General features: G+C 49.0%; 1 long non-coding RNA gene across 1 annotated transcript in view; it reads left to right on the plus strand.

The window, feature by feature from the left end:
- Window positions 1-15,520, plus strand: part of LOC144829060 (uncharacterized) — an 88,664-nt gene that overhangs the window by 2,486 nt on the left and 70,658 nt on the right. Inside the window, exon 2 of the long non-coding RNA XR_013610587.1 lies at window positions 11,936-12,124. This is a non-coding gene — a long non-coding RNA (uncharacterized LOC144829060). The remainder of the gene's footprint in view (window positions 1-11,935; window positions 12,125-15,520) is intronic.

Consider the following 15,520-nt stretch of genomic DNA (forward strand, 5'->3'; position numbering starts at 1 on the left):
ATGCTCCGTCCATCACCACCCCCTTTTGTACCACTTTGTTCACCATAAGTTGGCAGGGTATGCTCAGACGTGAGTCCCTTGCTCACTTTGCCACTGGATTCAAGCAAGCCGGGCTGAAGACGGCTGAAATGCCAGAAACCGGTCCTCTGAAGCTTGTTTCCGGTCCAGGGAAGGCATGGCTTGGCAGTTCGGGCTGGACTGTTCCCATGAGGCACAGGGTCAGACTGATTTGCATATGGCCATGTCTGAACTGGGGTGGCAGAGTGGGCTAAAGAACGGTGATGGATTAAACCTAGATCTGTTGACTGGGTGTGAGTGTTTGATTGGTTCAGATGCTCCGTCCATCACCACCCCCTTTTGTACCACTTTGTCCGCCATAAGTTGGCAGGGTATGCTCAGACGTGAGTCCCTTGCTCACTTTGCCACTGGATTCAAGCAAGCCGGGCTGAAGACGGCTGAAATGCCAGAAACCGGTCCTCGGAAGCTTGTTTCCGGTCCAGGGATGGCATGGCTTGGCAGTTCGGGCTGGACTGTTCCCATGAGGCACAGGGTCAGACTGATTTGCATAAGGCCATGTCAGAACTGGGGTGGCAGAGTGGGCTATAGAACGGTGATGGATTAAACCCAGATCTGTTGACTGGGTGTGAGTGTTTGATTGGTTCAGATGCTCCGTCCATCACCACCCCCTTTTGTACCACTGAGTACTACACAGCAGCACCAGGTGAAATGGTTTTATTGCTCACTATCTGAGACAACTCGCAGCCCCCTCTAAAGCTGCATTGGAGATGTGAGGCGACCTTGGGGGGGGACCTGGTGGATTCAGAATAGAACAGGACCTTAGCATACCCCAAATTGGTCTTGCATAATACAAGACTGAAATATACGCAGTTTAGCAACCTGCATATGATCTACACAACCCCTCCCATAGTCATCAGGTCCTTTATGATGGTGATGGCCTTGGCTGCCTGAGGTGTACGTTTGATGACGCAGATTTTGTACATATGACGTGGGTGTGTCTTGAGCTATGCCGGTTCTGGGAAGAAGTATTGATGGTGGTGGGCATGACCCTGGGGCGTACGCTTGCCTTCATAGTTGAGGTTTATCTGCTAGGGCTTTTCCCCCACCTGACCGCTGGAAAAGTCAGAAACAGATTTATTGGCCTCGCCTTAGTCTTGGCTAGACGGTGAATAGCTATGGCCTGGAGATCCGCGAGCGGGCCTATGGTTGGGGCTTGGATACGGGATGTCTCTCACTGGGCCAGAGCAGAGGGCAGAGCCCCCACTAGGGAGGAATCAAGAGGATTGCTAAGGTGCCCCATCGCGGAGCAATGGAGGGAAGTCCTAGACACCTGGGAACATCCAGAGAGAGCGGACAGTGATGAAGAAGGAGATGTGGAAGAAGGTCAAACAGATGGGGAACATGCACCCGTGGCTGGGGACCTTGGACTAGAGGGCGGCCGTTACTCGGGGGTGAGGGGAACTATTTGATGGATGGGGTGGCCTCTGAAAACCCCTCTGGGCCCTCCGCGTGGCTGGCTGTGCTTAGTCTGCGATGGTTCCCCGGCTGAGGATCGTGTGATATTGGCCCCTTGTGGTCTCTTCTCCCCCGGCAGGTAGCGCCCCCCCACATCTCGGGACTTGTCTCTCTAGCTCCTGATGCTCCATCTACCACCCTACACTTATTGGTTACTAGTTTAGTTTATTACGTCGGAATATACCCGCTGTAGTAGTTCCTTTCTCTCATAGAATATAGACCATCTTAACTTTATAAATGTGTGATGAATCAATGTAACCCGGTGCTACTTGGTGACTGAAGAGCTGTTTTGCCTGTAATTCTCTACATGCTGTTGAACAAAATGCGATAAAAATCGGATAAACAAACGACACTTTAAATGGTGATATGCAGTAGTGCAACGAAAATCGCTCGTGTGTTAACCTCAGTTGACTTTTCACCCTGTGACGAAATTCAGCCAGGGCAGCACGAGGGTGTACTCTGCAATCATTTACAACATCGAGATAGCTTTCGAGACATGATAAACTCCTATAACCTGTGCTGCTGAGTACAAAGTACAATAAATTCAGCTGATGAAATCCAGCAGCCTGCAATCAATCATTAGACAGCTCAACTTATACGTAAAAAGGTCCTTATTTATATTTTGGTGGACAAGGAGCTCTGTCAAAAATGGACGGATGTCCTGTCCCATGAAATACAAGTACATTGGGCCTCATTTATGAGGCCGTGCGTCACTTTTACGCAGCCGGTGCGTCACTTTTTGTGACGCACCAGCAGCGTAAAAAATGTGCCTTGTTGCACCATATTTACAAAGTGACGCATCAAGGTAGATGCGTCACTTTGTAAACACCTGCGCTACATTATACCTACGCCAGGTATAATGTATGCAGGGGCTGGGGGGCGTTCTGACGCAAGAAAGGGTCATAGAAGTGACGCAGTGAAATCTATAAGATTTCACTGCGCCACTTCTAGGACACAAATGCGTCAATTCCTTACGCCTGCCTCACAGCAGGCGTAAGACTGACGCAGGCCCTTTCACATGGGGCTTGTCCCATGTGAAAGGACACATTGCTGGAGTTGCGTCACTTTTGTGACACACTCCAGCAATGCGTCACTTTTGCGCCATACAGATACGTCAGAAATACTGACGTATCTGTAACTCCTTGCGCCATGATGCGTCATACTGTAAATATGACGCATCGCAGTGAAAAGTGACGCATCGCTGTTTTCACGCAGCGATGCGTCACTTTTCATAAATGAGGCCCATATGTAGAATGACGATCAAAATATGGCAAGGTGACGAGACAGCTGGCAAGTTTTGATGGAGTATCCTATCCAACACACTCTAAACAAGGCCCAAAAAATGGCCACAGCTGAATTTTCTCATTTAACCTCATTTTGACATGAATGTATGTTTGTATTGTTTCTCTGGTCAATCTATTTGTTGACATGATCATGTGTTCACGTCCGTATTTGTCAGTAGAACAGAGGTAATCACAAAAGCAGAAGGCAAATTCCGTTCTACTGCTCTGGCCTCATTTTTAGGTCTCGGCCTAGAGACGCGCGAAGCGCGTTCTCGGCAGAGAAATATTGTAATCGTTTCAGTCTCCAAAGCCGACAAAAGGAGACAAGAGCTGGGCACGCGCCCAGCATTATCAATGGGAGAGGTGCGACAAGTGCTGGCCACGCGCGGATTCAGTCGTGCGCACGCTCACGGCGCCAGCGTCCCCGCCGCGCGCCGATCACTGCTCTCTTCTTGGCCAGCATCTAGAAGTTTCACGCAGTGAGGGCACTGAGAGGTAGGTGCTTGTTCAGAATGTTATGTCCTCTAAATGCATGGACTTGTGGGAGTGTTTGCAGTGTAAAGTACCGGAATGGCGGGAGCAAAGAATGATGTCAGATGTGCTTTGAAGGATTCTGCGAATGTACACAGAACATTCAGTACAGTCTGCTCTCGGAGCGTGCACGTTACTGATCGCCTATTCTTTATTGGACACCAGGGTGCGCCATGTGTTTTTTTTAATTCAACACACCAAGATAAACGTGTCTATTCTCTTCTAGAAAAGTGTGTTAACCGTGACCAGTGTAAAATTAGTCGGTAGCCTTGCCTGTTTTTAGAGTAGTGAGTAGTGAGTAGCAGAGGCGTCACTGGGGTTGGTGTCACCCGGTGCGGGTAACTCATGGTGTCATCCCCTCACGACTTACCGCATGGACCACCTCTGTCGGAAATGTACGGTGCTAGGTACTGTCTTACTCCCTCTAGCTCCCTCTCTCTGTCTAGCTCCCTCTCTCTGTCTTACTCCCTCTAGCTCCCTCTGTCTCCCTCTCTCTCTGTCTTACTCCCTCTAGCTCCCTCTCTCTCTGCCTTACTCCCTCTAGCTCCCTCTTTCTCTCTGTCTTACTCCCTCTAGCTCCCTCTCTCCGTCTTGCTCCCTCTAGCTCCCTCTCTCCCTCTCTTACTCCTTCTAGCTCCCTCTCTCTCTGCCTTACTTCCTCTTGCTCCCTCTCTCTCTCTGTCTTACTCCCTCTAGCTCCCTCTCTCTGTCTTACTCTCTCTAGCTCCCACACTCTCTCTTACTCCCTCTAGCTCCCGCTCTCTCTCTTAATCCCTCCAGCTCCCTCTCTCTCTCTTACTCCCTCTAGCTCCCTCTCTCTCTGTCTTGCTCCCTCAAGCTCCCTCTCTCTGTCTTACTCCCTCTAGCTTCCTCTCTCTCTGTCTTACTCCCTCTAGCCCCCTCTCTCTTACTCCCTCTAGCTCCCTCTAGCCCCCTCTCTCTCGGTCTTGCTCCCTCTAGCTCTCTCTCTCTGTCTTACTCCCTCTAGCTCCCTCTCACTCTGTCTTACTCCCTCTAGCTCCCTCTCTCTCTTACTCCCTCTAGCTCCCTCTCTCTGTCAAGAGCCCTCTAGCTCACTCTCTCTCTGTCTTACTCCCTCTCTCTGTCTAGCTCCCTCTAGCTCCCTCTGTCTGCCTCTCTCTGTCTTACTCCCTCTAGCTCCCTCTCTCTCTGTCTTACTCCCTCTAGCTCCATCTCTCTGTCTAGCTCCCTCTAGCTCCCTCTGTCTTGCTCCCTCTCTCTCTATCTTAATCCCTCTAGCTCCCTCTCTCTGTCTAGCTCCCTCTCTCCCTGTCTTACTCCCTCTGTCTCCCTCTCTGTCTTACTCCCTCTAGCTCCCTGTCTCTCTGTCTTACTCCCTATAGCTCCCCCTCTCTCTGTCTTACTCCCTCTAGCTCCCTCTCTCTTACTCCCTCTAGCTCCCTCTCTGTCTTACTCCCTCTAGCTCCTTCTCTCTCCGGCTTGGTCCCTCTAGCTCCCTCTGTCTCTGTCTAGCTCCCTCTCTCTCTTACTCCCTGTAGCTCCCTCTCTCTCTGTCTTGCTCGCTCTAGCTCCCTGTAGCTCCCTCTCTCTCTATCTTACTCCCTCTAGCTCCCTCTCTCTGGCTAGCTCCCTCTCTCACTGTCTTACTCTCTCCAGCTCCCTCTCTCTCTGTCTTACTCCCTCTAGCTCCCTCTCTCTGTCTAGCTCCCTCTCTCTTGCTCCCTCTAGCTCCCTCTATCTCCCTCTCTCTCGGTCTTACTCCCTCTAGCTTCCTCTCTCTCTGTCTTACTCCCTCTAGCTCCCTCTCTCTCTGTCGTACTCCCTCTAGCTCCTCTCTCTGTCTTCCTCTAGCTCCCTCTCTCTCTCTTACTCCCTCTAGCTCCCTCTCTCTCTGTCTTACTCCCTTTAGCTCCCTCTCTCTCTCTATCTTACTCCCTCTAGCTCGCTCTCTCTGTCTAGCTCCCTCTCTCTCTGTCTTGCTCCCTCTAGCTCCCTCTGACTCCCTCTCTCTCTGTCTAGCTCCCTCGAGCTCCCTCTCTCTCTGTCTTACTCCCTCCAGCTCCCTCTGTCTCTGTCTAGCTCCCTCTCTCTCTCTGTCTTACTCCCTCTTGCTCCCTCTCTCTCTGTCTTTCTCACTCTATCTCCCTCTCTCTCTGTCTTTCTCACTCTAACTCTCTCTCTCTCTGTCTTTCTCACTCTAACTCTCTCTCTCTCTCTGTCTTCTTACTCCCTCTAGCTCCCTCTCTCTCTGTCTTTCTCACTCTAACTCTCTCTCTCTCTGTCTTTCTCACTCTAACTCTCTCTCTCTCTGTCTTCTTACTCCCTCTAGCTCCCTCTCTCTCGCACATTAAACCCGGGGGGGGGGGGGGGGGCAGGACCCCCCCCCCCCTTTTACACTCTCTGCCGCTTTCATGTGGTTTCTCTTTTAAAGCTTTTCAAGATGCAAAAAGAAATCTGTGTACAAGGCACCAGCGAGTTTGTAGACGTGAACATTTTACGATATGAAACAGCTAAAGTAAAAGCTAATTTCCAAGCGGTTAATACCCCCCTCCCCGGGCCCCCCTCTTTAGCACCGTGTCTTTTTCCATATAAATGGCGGGGGCCCCTCATTACTACACTTTTCAAACTAATAGGTGAGAAAAATATCTCTGTTCGCTTTTGTTTTTAAAGCGGATCGAGTCTCTCCGAGGCCTTCGGGTGCGGTGCAGGGGGTGCCATGTACAGAGGCCTGCTGGGGGGGGGGGGGGCACAACCAGGGGGGCTGGGGGGGGGGGCACAACCAGATGGTGTCACCCCCATGTGAGGGTGTCACCCGGTGCGGTCCGCACCCCCCCGCACCACCCTAGTGACGCCACTGGTGAGTAGTGAGTGGTGAGTGCAGAGTGGTGAGTGCAGAGTGGTGAGTGCAGATTGGTGAGTGCAGAGTGGTGAGTGCAGAGTGCAGAGTAGTGAGTGGTGAGTGCATTGTGGTGAGTGCAGAGTGGTGAGTGCAGATTGGTGAGTGCAGATTGGTGAGTGCAGAGTGGTGAGTGCAGAGTAGTGAGTGCAGAGTGCAGAGTGGTGAGTGCAGAGTGGTGAGTGCAGAGTGCAGAGTGGTGAGTGCAGAGTGCAGAGTGGTGAGTGCAGAGTGGTGAGTGCAGAGTGGTGAGTGCAGAGTGGTGAGTGCAGAGTAGTGAGTGCAGAGTGCAGAGTAGTGAGTGCAGAGTGGTGAGTGCAGAGTGGTGAGTGCAGATTGGTGAGTGCAGATTGGTGAGTGCAGAGTGGTGAGTGCAGAGTAGTGAGTGCAGAGTGGTGAGTGCAGAGTGCAGAGTGGTGAGTGCAGAGTGCAGAGTGGTGAGTGCAGAGTGGTGAGTGCAGAGTGCAGAGTGGTGAGTGCAGAGTGGTGAGTGCAGAGTGGTGAGTGCAGAGTGGTGAGTGCAGAGTGGTGAGTGCAGAGTAGTGAGTGCAGAGTAGTGAGTAGTGAGTGCAGAGTGGTGAGTGCAGAGTGGTGAGTGCAGAGTGGTGAGTGCAGAGTAGTGAGTAGTGAGTGCAGAGTAGTGAGTGCAGAGTAGTGAGTGCAGAGTAGTGAGTGCAGAGTAGTGAGTAGTGAGTGCAGAGTAGTGAGTAGTGAGTGCAGAGTAGTGAGTGCATAGTAGTGAGAGCAGAGTAGTGAGTGCAGAGTAGTGAGTGCAGAGTAGTGAGTGCAGAGTAGTGAGTAGTGAGTGCAGAGTAGTGAGTAGTGAGTGCAGAGTAGTGAGTGCAGAGTAGTGAGTGCAGAGTAGTGAGTGCAGAGTAGTGAGTAGTGCGTGCAGAGTAGTGAGTAGTGAGTGCGTGCAGAGTGGTGAGTGCAGAGTAGTGAGTGCAGAGTAGTGAGTGCAGAGTGGTGAGTGCAGAGTGGTGAGTGCAGAGTGGTGAGTGCAGAGTGGTGAGTGCAGAGTGGTGAGTGCAGAGTAGTGAGTAGTGAGTGCAGAGTAGTGAGTAGTGAGTGCAGAGTAGTGAGTGCAAAGTAGTGAGTGCAGAGTAGTGAGTAGTGAGTGCAGAGTAGTGAGTGCAGAGTAGTGAGTGCAGAGTAGTGAGTAGTGAGTGCAGAGTAGTGAGTGCAGAGTAGTGAGTAGTGAGTGCAGAGTAGTGAGTGCAGAGTAGTGAGTGCAGAGTAGTGAGTAGTGAGTGCAGAGTAGTGAGTAGTGAGTGCAGAGTAGTGAGTGCAGAGTAGTGAGTGCAGAGTAGTGAGTGCAGAGTAGTGAGTAGTGAGTGCAGAGTAGTGAGTGCAGAGTAGTGAGTGCAGAGTAGTGAGTGCAGAGTAGTGAGTAGTGAGTGCAGAGTAGTGAGTGCAGAGTAGTGAGTGCAGAGTAGTGAGTGCAGAGTAGTGAGTGCAGAGTAGTGAGTAGTGCGTGCAGAGTAGTGAGTAGTGAGTGCGTGCAGAGTGGTGAGTGCAGAGTAGTGAGTGCAGAGTAGTGAGTGCAGAGTGGTGAGTGCAGAGTGGTGAGTGCAGAGTGGTTAGTGCAGAGTGGTGAGTGCAGAGTGGTGAGTGCAGAGTAGTGAGTAGTGAGTGCAGAGTAGTGAGTAGTGAGTGCAGAGTAGTGAGTGCAAAGTAGTGAGTGCAGAGTAGTGAGTAGTGAGTGCAGAGTAGTGAGTGCAGAGTAGTGAGTGCAGAGTAGTGAGTAGTGCGTGCAGAGTAGTGAATAGTGAGTGCGTGCAGAGTGGTGAGTGCAGAGTAGTGAGTGCAGAGTAGTGAGTGCAGAGTGGTGAGTGCAGAGTGGTGAGTAGTGAGTGCAGAGTAGTGAGTGCAGAGTAGTGAGTAGTGAGTGCAGAGTAGTGAGTGCAGAGTAGTGCGTGCAGAGTAGTGAGTAGTGAGTGCAGAGTAGTGAGTAGTGAGTGCAGAGTAGTGAGTGCAGAGTAGTGAGTGCAGAGTAGTGAGTGCAGAGTAGTGAGTGCAGAGTAGTGAGTGCAGAGTAGTGAGTGCAGAGTAGTGAGTGCAGAGTAGTGAGTAGTGAGTGCAGAGTAGTGAGTGGTGAGTGCAGAGTGGTGAGTGCAGAGTGGTGAGTGCAGAGTAGTGAGTGCAGAGTAGTGAGTGGTGAGTGCAGAGTGGTGAGTGCAGAGTGGTGAGTGCAGAGTGATGAGTGCAGAGTAGTGAGTGCAGAGTAGTGAGTGCAGAGTAGTGAGTGGTGAGTGCAGAGTAGTGAGTGCAGAGTAGTGAGTGCAGAGTAGTGAGTGCAGAGTGGTGAGTGCAGAGTGGTGAGTGCAGAGTAGTGAGTGCAGAGTAGTGAGTGCAGAGTAGTGAGTGCAGAGTAGTGAGTGGTGAGTGCAGAGTAGTGAGTGCAGAGTAGTGAGTGCAGAGTAGTGAGTGGTGAGTGCAGAGTGGTGAGTGCAGAGTGGTGAGTGCAGAGTGGTGAGTGCAGAGTGGTGAGTGCAGAGTAGTGAGTGCAGAGTAGTGAGTGCAGAGTAGTGAGTGCAGAGTTGTGAGTGGTGAGTGCAGATTAGTGAGTGCAGAGTAGTGAGTGCAGAGTTGTGAGTGGTGAGTGCAGATTAGTGAGTGCAGAGTAGTGAGTGCAGAGTTGTGAGTGCAGAGTAGTGAGTGGTGAGTGCAGAGTGGTGAGTGCAGAGTGGTGAGTGCAGAGTGGTGAGTGCAGAGTGGTGAGCGCAGAGTGGTGAGCGCAGAGTGGTGAGTGCAGAGTAGTGAGTAGTGAGTGCAGAGTAGTGAGTGCAGAGTGGTGAGTGCAGAGTGGTGAGTGCAGAGTGCAGAGTGGTGAGTGCAGAGTGGTGAGTAGTGAGTAGTGAGTGCAGAGTAGTGAGTGCAGAGTGTTGAGTGCAGAGTGGTGAGTAAATGTAAATGTAAATGTAAATGTAGTATACTTGTAAAGCGCACAGCTGCCCCAGCAACGGGGCGTCCCGGCGCTGTATAACTCTGGGGAACCCGTCCTGGCTTTCCCTGTGGGATGGTCCCTGCTGGGAGTCCCCAAGGTGGAGCCAGGCATCCCCGAAATTGGTGGGGCCGTTGTGGAGATTAGGCAAGCTAATGCCCAGAGTTGCCGAGTGTGATCCCTGATTAGAGTAAGCACCGAAGCGAGAATTATCGAGTCCGCTGACCAAGGTCCATGACTCTGCCGCGTCGGGAATCGAACCCTGGTCCCGGGCCGACTTCTGCTCTCGGGTCTGCCGCCTCTAACCAGTGAGCCACACTACTCCAATAGTAGTGAGTGCAGAGTAGTGAGTGCAGAGTAGTGAGTAGTGAGTGCAGAGTAGTGAGTAGTGAGTGCAGAGTGGTGAGTGCAGAGTGGTGAGTGCAGAGTGGTGAGTGCAGAGTGGTGAGTGCAGAGTGGTGAGTGCAGAGTAGTGAGTGCAGAGTAGTGAGTGCAGAGTAGTGAGTGCAGAGTAGTGAGTGCAGAGTAGTGAGTGCAGAGTAGTGAGTACAGAATAGTGAGTAGTGAGTGCAGAGTAGTGAGTGCAGAGTAGTGAGTGCAGAGTAGTGAGTGCAGAGTAGTGAGTGCAGAGTAGTGAGTGTAGAGTAGTGAGTGCAGAGTAGTGAGTAGTGAGTGCAGAGTAGTGAGTGCAGAGTAGTGAGTGCAGAGTAGTGAGTGCAGAGTAGTGAGTGCAGAGTAGTGAGTAGTGAGTGCAGAGTAGTGAGTAGTGAGTGCAGCATAGTGAGTAGTGAGTGCAGAGTAGTGAGTAGTGAGTGCGGAGTAGTGAGTAGTGAGTGCAGAGTAGTGAGTGCAGAGTAGTGAGTGCAGAGTAGTGAGTAGTGAGTGCAGAGTAGTGAGTAGTGAGTGCAGAGTAGTGAGTGCAGAGTAGTGAGTGCAGAGTAGTGAGTGCAGAGTGCAGAGTGGTGAGTGCAGAGTGGCGAGTGCAGAGTGGCGAGTGCAGAGTGGCGAGTGCAGAGTGGCGAGTGCAGAGTGGCGAGTGCAGAGTGGTGAGTAGTGAGTGGTGAGTGCCGAGTGGTGAGTAGTGAGTGCAGAGTGGTGAGTGCAGAGTGGTGAGTGCAGAGTGGTGAGTAGTGAGTGCAGAGTAGTGAGTGCAGAGTAGTGAGTGCAGAGTAGTGAGTAGTGAGTGCAGAGTAGTGAGTAGAGAGTAGTGAGTGCAGAGTAGTGAGTGCAGAGTAGTGAGTGCAGAGTAGTGAGTAGTGAGTGCAGAGTAGTGAGTAGTGAGTGCAGAGTAGTGAGTGCAGAGTAGTAAGTGCAGAGTAGTGAGTGCAGAGTAGTGAGTAGTGAGTGCAGAGTTGTGAGTAGTGAGTGCAGAGTTGTGAGTAGTGAGTGCGGAGTAGTGAGTGCAGAGTAGTGAGTGCAGAGTAGTGAGTGCAGAGTAGTGAGTGCAGAGTAGTGAGTAGTGAGTGCAGAGTAGTGAGTAGTGAGTGCAGAGTAGTGAGTGCAGAGTAGTGAGTGCAGAGTAGTGAGTGCAGAGTAGTGAGTGCAGAGTAGTGAGTGCAGAATAGTGAGTAGTGAGTGCAGAGTAGTGAGTGCAGAGTAGTGAGTGCAGAGTAGTGAGTAGTGAGTGCAGAGTAGTGAGTGCAGAGTAGTGAGTAGTGAGTGCAGAGTAGTAAGTAGTGAGTGCAGAGTAGTGAGTAGTGAGTGCAGAGTAGTGAGTAGTGAGTGCAGAGTAGTGAGTAGTGAGTGCAGAGTAGTGAGTAGTGAGTGCAGAGTAGTGAGTGCAGAGTAGTGAGTGCAGAGTAGTGAGTGCAGAGTAGTGAGTGCAGAGTAGTGAGTAGTGAGTGCAGAGTAGTGAGTAGTGAGTACTGAGTGCAGAGTAGTGAGTAGTGAGTAGTGAGTGCAGGGTAGTGAGTAGTGAGTGCAGAGTAGTGAGTAGTGAGTGCAGAGTAGTGAGTGCAGAGTAGTGAGTGCAGAGTAGTGAGTGCAGAGTAGTGAGTAGTCAGTGCAGAGTAGTGAGTGCAGAGTAGTGAGTAGTGAGTGCAGAGTAGTGAGTAGTGAGTGCAGAGTAGTGAGTGCAGAGTAGTGAGTAGTGAGTTCAGAGTAGTGAGTGCAGAGTAGTGAGTAGTGAGTGCAGAGTAGTGAGTAGTGAGTGCAGAGTAGTGAGTAGTGAGTGCAGAGTAGTGAGTTGTGAGTGCAGTGTAGTGAGTAGTGAGTGCAGAGTAGTGAGTGCAGAGTAGTGAGTGTAGAGTAGTGAGTGTAGAGTAGTGAGTGCAGAGTAGTGAGTAGTGAGTGCAGAGTAGTGAGTAGTGAGTGCAGAGTAGTGAGTCCAGAGTAGTGAGTCCAGAGTAGTGAGTGCAGAGTAGTGAGTGCAGAGTAGTGAGTGGTGAGTGCAGAGTAGTGAGTAGTGATTGCAGAGTAGTGCTTGCAGAGTAGTGAGTGCAGAGTGGTGAGTGCAGAGTGGTGAGTGCAGTGTGGTGAGTGTGTGAGCGTGCAGGGTGAACAGTGTGTGAGCGTGCAGGGTGAACAGTGTGTGAGCGTGCAGGGTGAACAATTTCAATCCAAACCACATAATTCCATCACACACCACATGCATACACTCCATAACACATGGCTAAAAGACATTGCCATTTACAATGCCATTAGCTCTAACTCAAATAAATCCGAGACCTATTGCATTTCCAATGCTTGTTCCAATCAGTAGCCAATGGTGGGCTATGCATTTCGGTAGCCATTTTGGGGATATACAGTGCACAATTTGTTTTTCAGGCATGCTTCTACAAGGGATGCGAGGGTTTGGTGGTGGTGAGTCAAGCTTGAGGTTTGGAATGACAGACGGTGGAAAAAACTGCAAGAGTGCTTTGGGACAACAGCAGCAGCACTGTGGCCTGCCCAGTGGGACGGTTGGACTGGAGGACACCCACAATGCTGCCAGACAATAGTAGAGCATCCTAATAGGTGAGAATAAATTGTTCAATGATTGTAAGTGGGTCTGTGTTCTCTTATATGTTGATTTTTGGTATACTTTTTCTAATGGATGATTAGGCTTACTGAGCTTGCACTTTGTTCTGATAAATGTTTAACATATTTTCTAGTCTAAGCGTCTCTGTGTCTGATTGGTTACGCCATTCATTGTGGGTCCGATTGAAGCCAGAAAATCATTAGGCTTTTTAGGTCTGGCTCAACAGCGCAGTTTTTGCCAGGCCTCCTGTGACCAAAAAAATGCTTTCAGTGTTAGTACAGAGTGGGAGTGTGGCTCTGTCAGATATTGGTTTATCTGAATACACCTTTTGATTGGCCAAAAGCTGGGTGCTTCCACAGAAATAGTGCTTACACTCCAGTCAGCTGTGATCATTTGTTGATCCAACTGCTTGAGTCAGGCTCTTTGACAAGCAAAGTGATTGTGTTTGACCTTTCGGTCCACACATGCCCCTATGATGGATGAAGCTTGCCCCTATGATGGATGAAGCTTGTTCTTGAAGGTCACGCAAATGCCACTGTGGGCCTGTTAAACAACTTCTTGTAAATAACTAGATCATTTTGGTGTATCTTCTTCTGTGGCTGCCATGTGTGAAAAAGTATGCTCAATACAGCGGGTTTTGTTGGTTATGGGGGCAAGTCAATGACCAAGGCTGAAGGCTAGATCTGTTTACTTTGAAAAGTTAGATAAAGTCAGTGGGCCTGACTTATTAATTTTGAATGGAATATGATAAAGTCAAAAGGCATTTCAGGGTGGATTGTTATTACTCTATTAAAATCTGCATGAAGGTATTTTCATCCACGGAAACTCACAGTTTGCCAAAGTAAGCATTCCTGTAGTTACACAGTCACACAAACTGGGTAGATAGCAGATTTTCACTTTGATAATCCTTGTTAGGCCCTCTTAGGTGACTTAGTATTTTGCTTTCTTAACAGTATTGATTTTACATTTCTAATTTTGTGATTGCATGCCTGATGATTGCCTTGTTGGAAAGCAGCTGCTCAACACAATAGGCCTGAGTTGGTTAAGGTGACAAGCCAATAATAAACGATACAGATCTGACTGGTTCACTAGCAAAAGTTATGTCCAAAGACAGAAATCTGATCTCTTGATTACAAAACGTCATGACAAATGCAGTAGGCTTTGCTTATCTTATTTTTTGTGAAAAGCATTTGCAAAAGTCAGTATGCTTCTTTTCCAGTTTTGCACAGAGTGAACTTGACCCAAGTGCATGAAAGCATTTTACATGAGCACTAGATTACCTTACACCGGGTCAGAGTCATTTTATTTTTATTTATTTAGGCGGGGGAGATTAAGTGATTTGCCAAGAATCATAGGGTGTTGAGCCGAGACTGGGACTCAAACTTGGTTCCCCAGTTACATGGTGAGTAGCTCTCGCTTTTTGGCCACATCTCCTCCCCTTGTATTTAACAGTGGATGCTAAGACACTGTGTTACAACCTCTATATAGCTGCTTTGAATTCTCTCAGGCTACCATAGTAGGCAAGCATAGGAAAGTGCCCATTTTTGCATGGTTACCCCCCACTTTTTGCCTGACATCTGATGCAACCTGACTTTATGTGCTTGTTAGCAGTCCCTAACCAAAGGCCCCCTTTGCCCCATTGGCTAACATTGGGCCCTTGCACTCTGCAGCCGGCTGCCCCAGTGCAGCTGGTGGTGCAACTTGAGTGCCGATCTAGACCTTGGGGAACCTTGGTCCTAACCCCCATAACTCCCAATCGTAAGTCGTGTACTTACCTGAGAAACCGCTAACAATTTTCTCCCATAGGAACCAATGTTATGAGATTATGGGCCAAGTGTTGAACTGATGTTTGTATGGAGAAAAGAGAACTAAACTGCAAATGTATAAAAAGTCTTCCTTTAATTGTACTGTGAGATCCTAAGGTGTGGTATCCAGGCATACCACCCACAGTACTCAAAGTATTCCAAAAGTTACTAAAACATAATTTAAAAGTAATTACTGTATAATTTAAACTGTTTCCAAAGAACAAACAGACATGTAACAATTGCAACTTCAATTACAACTGCATTTTCTTGAACAATCTTGCATTTGAGAGTATATTTTAGTTATCTGTGCTAAGCCCTGCTTGGTTCTTAAATAAAACACAAGTATACCTTTTATACTTACCTAATTGGTCTGGATTCTGAGTGTGTGCAATCAGTCCTTGATTGAGTGAATACAATAAATCCTTAACACACTCTCTGGATAAGCATAACTGCTGCCCACACTACCACAAAGAGATCTGTTAGTACTTACCTAATTTAGCCTCTGCTATACCTATGGGTACTCCTTGCACACCACACCTCCTTTTGGTATAGTGTATACAGAGAGGTCAGTGGTATGAAAATAACCACAATATGGAACAAGAATGAAAACTGGCCTGACTTAGGTCAGTTAAGAGAGCCCTCGCTCACCGACCTGGTCGGTGACATGCTTCATCATTGGGCCCCACTAAAGAGGCAGAGTGCCTCTTTAGTGTGCTGCGACGCCAGGTCTACTGCGGAGCGGGTTTTTGTGTGAAGGCGTGCAGTGAAAATATAATAATAAAAGTGTCTTAAGTGTATCAAAAAAATATACTTTATTTGTAGATCACTAGGACACAGACAAAAAATGTTGTTATGTGTTGGGAATTTATCCAAAATTAACTGTTTGGTTAATTCCAACCAATAATAACGTCAGTCAACATGTTTCTGCCTATAAAACGGTGTAAGTTTACCAGGCATTCATCAGGACCATTAAATGTGCTAAACCCTGGTGGTATGAGCACCCTAAGGCTCACCCTGACATAGGGACGTGAAAGTGAAAAAAGTTAAAAAGGTGAAAAAAAGTGCATTAAGGAAAGAGCAATTGCTCATTCCCGGTTACTCCTGGTTTAGGAGGCTTACCAATTTCAGGTTTCTGCACCTGGGAAAGGAAAAAGACACAGACATACATAGAAGACAGAACAAACATTAAGTAGCTGGTCTTGTTCACAAAAGTACATCTGTGGTCCTCCAAATATGTGGGAGGACAGTGGATGGCGTCTAAACAGTATGGTTATCACCAGCCTCTGTACCTTAAGGAAGCTAACGTTAATGTCAGGGGGTGTAGTCAGCTACATGTGGACTAGATCGAGCCAAGTAGCTAGTGGGTTAAAAACGGGGGAGCGTGTGCTCCTGGTTGGGATCAATGGACCAAAGGTCTGTGACCCCGCCGCGAAATGCGGTATTGATTAAAATTGTCTCACTTGTAGGAAGATTGCGATCTGCACCGTGGGTCACGGGAGGGGGGTGGCGCGTAATTGGCACACCCTAAATGCAAGAAAGAAGAGTATTGTCAGGTATTTGCCAAGTGGTTACTTATCTCAATAATGC

The sequence above is a fragment of the Lissotriton helveticus genome, chromosome 4_1 (genome assembly GCF_964261635.1).
Source record: "Lissotriton helveticus chromosome 4_1, aLisHel1.1, whole genome shotgun sequence".
NCBI classification, from domain to species: domain Eukaryota; kingdom Metazoa; phylum Chordata; class Amphibia; order Caudata; family Salamandridae; genus Lissotriton; species Lissotriton helveticus.